The sequence below is a fragment of the Anolis sagrei genome, chromosome Y (genome assembly GCF_037176765.1).
Source record: "Anolis sagrei isolate rAnoSag1 chromosome Y, rAnoSag1.mat, whole genome shotgun sequence".
NCBI classification, from domain to species: Eukaryota; Metazoa; Chordata; class Lepidosauria; order Squamata; family Dactyloidae; genus Anolis; species Anolis sagrei.
In genome coordinates, this window is record NC_090035.1 from 41415263 (window position 1) to 41422224 (window position 6962).

Below are 6962 nucleotides of genomic sequence, written 5' to 3' on the forward strand. Positions count from 1 at the left end.
GAATCTTGTGAATGAATTCTAAAAAAAATCCCATGTGGCCTGTGAGACAAAGAGGGAGTCTCAAGCAAGTCTGATCTATTGTGTTTTGATTGGAATGAATCAACATGTGTAAAGGCAAGTCCGGATTTTACTAGCCAGCAAATATGAAGACAATGAGGGTGAAACTGGGGTGAATGTTCTTTAGTGGGAAGTTAGTTAAATCAACCAGTGTGAAGGTGGGGGCTTTTCGAGGGTCCCCTGACCTCCAGGAAGAAACATGATTAGGGGTCTGCCAGGGGGCAAACAGCATTGTTTGGCAATCCTCCTAGAACAAATCTGCCTGCCAGTTTATTTTTCATGCAAAGGAAATTGTGGATTGGGGTCTTTGGAATGTCTGGAGCTCTGCAGTTTCCGGGGTGAGGGTTGGGATTTCTTCATAAGGAAAGGGAAGGGGAAAAAAGGTCAAGGGAAGGCCACTAGTACAAAGGAAAATATGAAAATATATACATTTGATGTAGCAGGAACTATGTGCCTATAATTCATAACAGGAAAAGTCCATATAAAAGTATGTTTTTGAAAGGGAAACAAAAGGGTTCATGGGGAATGATTAAAAGCATGAAATTCATGAGAAAAGGTCCAAAAGATTTCACTGAGCCAGTCAAGGAAGTCCTGCAGCATTGAGGTTGAGACTTGTCCTTGGCCCTTCGCAGAACTATAAGTTATTATCTCTTATGGAGGAGGGGGGAGCACGCTTGGCTTCCTTCCTCCCTTCGAGGCTGGAAAATGGCCACTGCAGGCCCAAGGGAAGGCTCCTTGTTCGGGGGCCTCCAATACAAAGGGAACCCGACCTTCTGGCAGTCCCCACAGTCCTCCCAGGCGTGGAATACGAGGGCCCCTCTGCCTTCCTGCCCCTCGTTGAGACACTCGAGGCGATGGCGGTCGATGCGCAAGTACAGGTCCCAAGACTGTCCGCGCTGCTCGGCGGGCTCCTCCTAGTAGTCGTCGCCATGGCAACAGCTGGCCCCGCCGTGTCTATGCCCGTGAGACATGGCTTACGAGAGCCACTCCCGCCGACCTAAACACACAGGCGCAGCCTCCCCTGGACGGCCCGAATGTCAACAACCGTGGGGCGAATGCGCACTTCCCCCGCCTCCGAGGCTAAAACGACACCTCTTTGCCTTTCCTCAACCTTTAGTGGATTTAATAGGGTGTAGTGTAATTGTGGATGGATGGCATCCTTAAAGTGACTGGACTGACCTTGAGGGAGCTGGGGGTGGTAACGGCCGACAGGGAGCTCTGGCGTAGGCTGGTCCATGAGGTCACGAAGAGTCGGAGACGACTGAACGAATGAACAACAACAAGTGTAATTGTAGATGAATCTCCTGCTTGATTCCTCGGCCATTGCACTGTGGAGTCCCGCAGGGCTCAATACTTTCCCCTATGTTGTTTAACATTTACATGAAGCCGCTGGGAGAGATCATCCGGAGTTTTGGGGTGCAATGTCATCTGTACGCAGATGATGTCCAACTCTATCACTCTTTTCCACCTACCACTAAGGAGGCTGTTCAGGTCATGAACCGGTGCTTGGCCGCTGTCTCGGACTGGATGAGGGACAACAGATTGAAACTAAATCCAGACAAGACAGAGGTACTCCTGGTCAGTCGTAAGACCGAACAGGGTACAGGGTTACAGCCTGTGCTGGACGGGGTCACACTCCCCCTAAAAGCTCAGGTACGCAGTCTGGGAGTTCTCCTGGATTCATCGCTGAGCCTGGAACCCCAGGTCTCAGCGGTGGTCAGGGGAGCTTTCGCACAATTAAAACTTGTGCGCCAGCTGCGTCCGTACCTTGGGAGGGCTGACTTGGCCACGGTAGTACACGCTTTGGTTACATCCCGCTTAGATTACTGCAATGCTCTCTACGTGGGGTTGCCTTTGAAGACTGTCCGGAAGCTGCAGCAAGTCCAACGTGCGGCAGCCAGATTACTAATGGGGGCTGGGTACAGGGAGCACACCACTCCGCTGTTACGCCAGCTCCACTGGCTGCCAATTAGCTTCCGAGCACAATTCAAAGTGCTGCTGTTGACCTATAAAGCCCTAAACGACCCTGGCCCTGTTTACCTCTCCGAACGTATTCTCCCCTACAAACCATCAAGATTACTAAGATCATCTGGAGAGGCCCTGCTCTCGGTCCCACCAGCCTCGCAAGCGCAGCTGATGGGGACGAGGGACAGGGCCTTCTCGGTGGTGGCCCCACGACTCTGGAACTCTCTCCCTCTGGAGGCCAGAACCGCCCCATCCATCCTAACATTTAGGAAACAGGTGAAGACGTGGCTGTGGAGTCAGGCCTTCGAGGAATGAGACAACACCATAGGACTCTGGATGGAAGTGGATATAAATCCATCTTATTAGGACGACTGACCACTGTAGTTTTATATTTAGTGTTTTTAAAGTTGTTTTATAATTTGTGATATATGATATTTTAATGAATGTATATGTTTTTATGGCTGTAAACTGGGCTGAGTCCCTCGACGAGGTTGAGAAGCTCGGTATACAAAACTGTGAAATAAATAAAATAAATAAATAAATTAAAGGGCTGCACATTGCTTCTCTCCAACCAAGGTCTACTCGCTGTTTGCTTGATAGTCAAGCAGTGCTTATTGTCCAGAGTGACTCCCAGGTATTTGGGTGTGTTGCAATGCTCCAATGAGATTTCTTTCCAGGTAATAATAATAATATGTTGTCGAAGGCTTTCATGGCCAGAATCTCTCGGTTGCTGTAAGTTTTCTGGGCTGTATGGCCATGTTCCAGAAGCATTCTCTCCTGACGTTTTGCCCACATCTATGGCAGGCATCCTCAGAGGTTGTGAGGTCTGTTGGAAACTAGAAAACTGCCTGAGCTCTGGGAGTGCAGCATTTTTCCAAAAGAAGCACAATGTTTGAGGATCGGGACATCCGTAGGTATACCAAGGTGCTTGTTTGTAAAGCTATTGTCCTCCCAACCTGGCTATAAACCTGCGAAAAGTGAACAGTCTACAGAAGTCACATGCAACTCCTGGAACAATTCAATTAGTGTTCCCCCCCCCCCCCCCCCAAATCCTGCAAATCTCTTGGGAAAACAAGCGGACAAATGTCAGCGTGCTGGAAGAAGCAAAGATCACCAGCATCGAAGTGATGGTCCTCCGCCATCAACTCCGCTTGATACCGAGCGCAGCTCAGGCCCCTGCTTTTAAATTAATTTGACCTGCAGCAGGGAGTTCCACAGTTCCTGTATGCTTAGTTAAGCCCAAACAGATGGAATGTGCCTCAACCGCGGTATCAACTAAGAACTTTCCCTAGCAGCTTGCCTCTCGCTACATTTCTTTCCCCAGTCCCAGCTTTGTAACAAACGCCTAATAAACGCTAATTGAATTGTATCGTTTACCTCTCAAGCCTGATACTTTGTGTCCTTTCTTTTCCTGTAACCCTGTAAATGCATGAATTGCCCCTTCCTGAGCAACAGGTGGCCATCTCACCGGCACTCCAGAGAGACAGAGACTGCACCTGGTCAAACCGCGGATACTGAAACAGCACACGTGGTCTCGCTATCCTCAAGTTGATCAATCGGCTCCATTTTGATCTCATATTTTTCCTCATCCAACCCAGACCCTGTCTGCCATCTCGCTTTTCCCCTTCATGGCTTTTCCGCCTAGGAAATAATGAATTGTTTTTAAATATTATTTTAAAATTAAGAAACAGCTGATTGTCAAAATGCCGGTTGCTGCCGTTTCTGCCTACTGCCAACGCTCTTCACCCTGCGGAGCAACCAGACCCTGGAAAACTGATGTGGATACTCCATGGGCTCACCGGGGAGCCAGCCATTCCGCGCTAGCTCCAGGAGGGAGTTAGAGTTTTCCAAGGACAGGGGGCAAAGCTTGTTTCCAGGGACACCAGGCCCAGTTGGGCCACTCAAGAACTCCTGCCAGAACCTTCGTGCAACACCCTTGCGTTTTAGCCATTCCCTATGGACACTCTTTCCCCCCACTTGGACAAACCTTCTAAAATTTTGCCTTTTATGAACTTTAGATATATGAAATGTGTTTCCTGATTTCTTTGTGTGGCAGAAGCCTTTCCCCTTTTTTCTTGACCTTTGTTTCCCCTATATACATGAAGAAATCCCACCAAAGGAACTACAGAGCCCCAAACATTCCAGGAATTTTTATCCACAATTTCCTTTGGCATGAACAATAGCCTGGGCAGCTGGTAGCCCTCGGAGGATTTGCCCAGCCCTCAGCTTGCCCCGCTGGCAAAAATCTTAATCATATTTCCGTCTGAGGGACAAAAGGTCCTTGAAAAGCCTTTTGCCTTCGCTCCGATTAACTCAGCTATCTCCACCAAGAAACAATCACCCCAGTTTCGCCTTCACTGTCTCCATATCTGCTGGCTAGTAAAATCCGGACTTTCCTTTATACATGTTGATTCATTCCACTCAAAGCACAATTGATCAGGCTGGCTTGAGACTTCCCCTTTGTCTTGTCGGCCACATGGCATTATTTTTTGCATTCATTCATAGATCCCTTTGTGTCCTTTCATCCTGCCTCCTTCTTTTCTAATTTGCTATCACCGCTAGACAGCAGAAGCCTCCCCATTGGACCCTGTGGACCGCTGGAGCTTCCTGATTGGTCCGGAGGCGCCGGGGGCGGGAGGGCCACCTCCCAGCTGTTCACCCATTGTCCAATCACCGTGGAGAGCGGCAGAGAGGCTGGGGCGGGAAGTTTGAGCTCTGCAACTTTGAAAACTCTATATAAATGGCTGTATCGAATGTGTTTCTTTATGCTCTGCTGGCCAATGGTTGCGGCTCAGCATCCTTTCAGCTGATTGCTAATAAAAGCCTCGGTGGCCATTTTCTTCAATTTTGGTGATATTCTTATTGGGAAATTTAGGGGATATTATAACTTGATTTTAATTGCTTCTCTGAGATTGCCAAAGTAGCAATCTCTCTTTGGTGGGACCGCGGGGTCTTCCCTACTGGGCTGACCCCTTTCCCAAGGTTTATCTCAATTTCATGCTGGACCGGCCATGTTATCCAAATGCCCGACCACTGTCTCCCAAAGCAGTTGCTCTACTCTGAACTCAAAAACGGAATAATCTTAATGATCGATCAGGTTGGTAAGAGGCAATGCAGTCAGGTAGATAAATTGGGCCCAAACCATTTAGGGCTTTAAAGGTCATACCAGCACCCTGAATTGGGATCAGAAACATATTGCCAGCCAGCCTAGGTGCTGTGGTACGCTCCCTGGGTCCAGCACCTGTCAATAACCTAGCTAATTTCCAGGCACTTTCCCCCCCCTCTTTTCAATTCCTATTAAATCAATTTTTTATTGAAAATTTATATAGTATATAGTTATATGGAAAGTGGAGGAATATAATAAAGAAGATAGAAATGTAGGAAAGTAAGATAGCAAGAATAAAATAATAAGATGAATAGAGAAAAAAGAAAAAGAAAAAAATCAAAAATCAAAGATCAAAAATCAAAATCGATTGAGTGCAAAAATTAAAGGAAAAGAAAAAAACTAGCTAAAAACAAAAACAGTGACTTTCTTCTAATTCTGCGTGTTTTCCACTTTATTGTCTATTTGCTCTTCCCTGTAGGAAATTGTCCATTTCTTCATTTTTAATTTTAATTTAATTGTGATTGAATATAATTACATGTCCTTGTATTTCCTTTCTAAATAATCCTCAAATAGTGATTGTGCTGTCACACGCTGGGCCTGTGCATAAAACTGTAGACAGGACATAAATTCTGTGTGCCCTACGGGACGCCGGGGCTGCCTCAGATTAAAGGCCTTTGGATTTCCTTACACAAAGTTCTGTAGAGGCTTAAAATAAGTCCAACAAAGTTATTAATGAAAACAAACAGGTACTTTAAAGCTTTTTTAACAGTCTATTGGCTCTTTCAATCTTGTCCACAGGGAACAGGCACTATTTTCATGACTGGTATTTTAACTAATGGGTAAATCCTTAACTTCTAATCTGGGCAGTCATTCTTTGTCTCTGTTGGCGTGGAGCCCCTACACCCGGTACCAACTGTGTCTGGCTTCCACGAGTGACCCTTACCAAGCAGAGCTTTGTAGACCTCCAGGGGAAAAGGAGTTTAGGTTTCAATGATGGCTGATTGTAGTCCCTCCACAAAGGAGCTGTAAGGCTGTATGATCCTCAGCCAAGCTGTGGGCTGTATAATCCCAGTCAAGCTGTAGAAGATGAAGCTTTCTACAGGAGCTCTTGATATTATGTCCTGCATGGAAAGCTTCACTGTGTGGACTGAACGAAATTGGCTCCTTTTCCTTCCAAAAACCCAAAAGGGGGCGGGACCAGGGAACCTAACTATAACTGATGGGTGGCTTGCCCTATGATTGCAGACAAAAGAAGCCACCTATCTGCAGAGTCCTTGAAACTTGGGACTATAACAAACACTAAATGCAAAGCAAACAAAATTGGAGCTCCTGCAGTTGTTGCAATTTGTTTGTCTTACCGGATTGCTTGTGTTTCTTTTTAATAACAAAGTTAACATGTCCATGTCTTTAATTTCATTTATCTTTTTTATCCAGTGATCCTTCTCTGGTATTTCTGCTTCCTTTGTTTTGCATATATAATTCTAGCGGCTGTTGTCATGTACTTTCACAAAATGTATTTGTTATAAAATGTCTTCATTTGTGTTCAGATTTATATCTCCATCCGTGATTCCCAATAGGTAATATTCTAGTTTTCTTGGAAATTTCTTTTTAATGATTTGTTGACTTTCTTCATGAATACCTTTCCAGAATTTCTGAGCTTCTCCACGGCTCCATGAAAGGTGGAAAAAGCTCCCATCATGTTCATTGGATTTCCAACACTTTTTTGATGCATTTTTGTACATATTGTTTAATTTAACTAGTGTTATGTACCACCTATGAAACATTTTCAACCAATTTTCTTTTTTGTCCGTTGCATAGGTGTAATTAAGTTTTT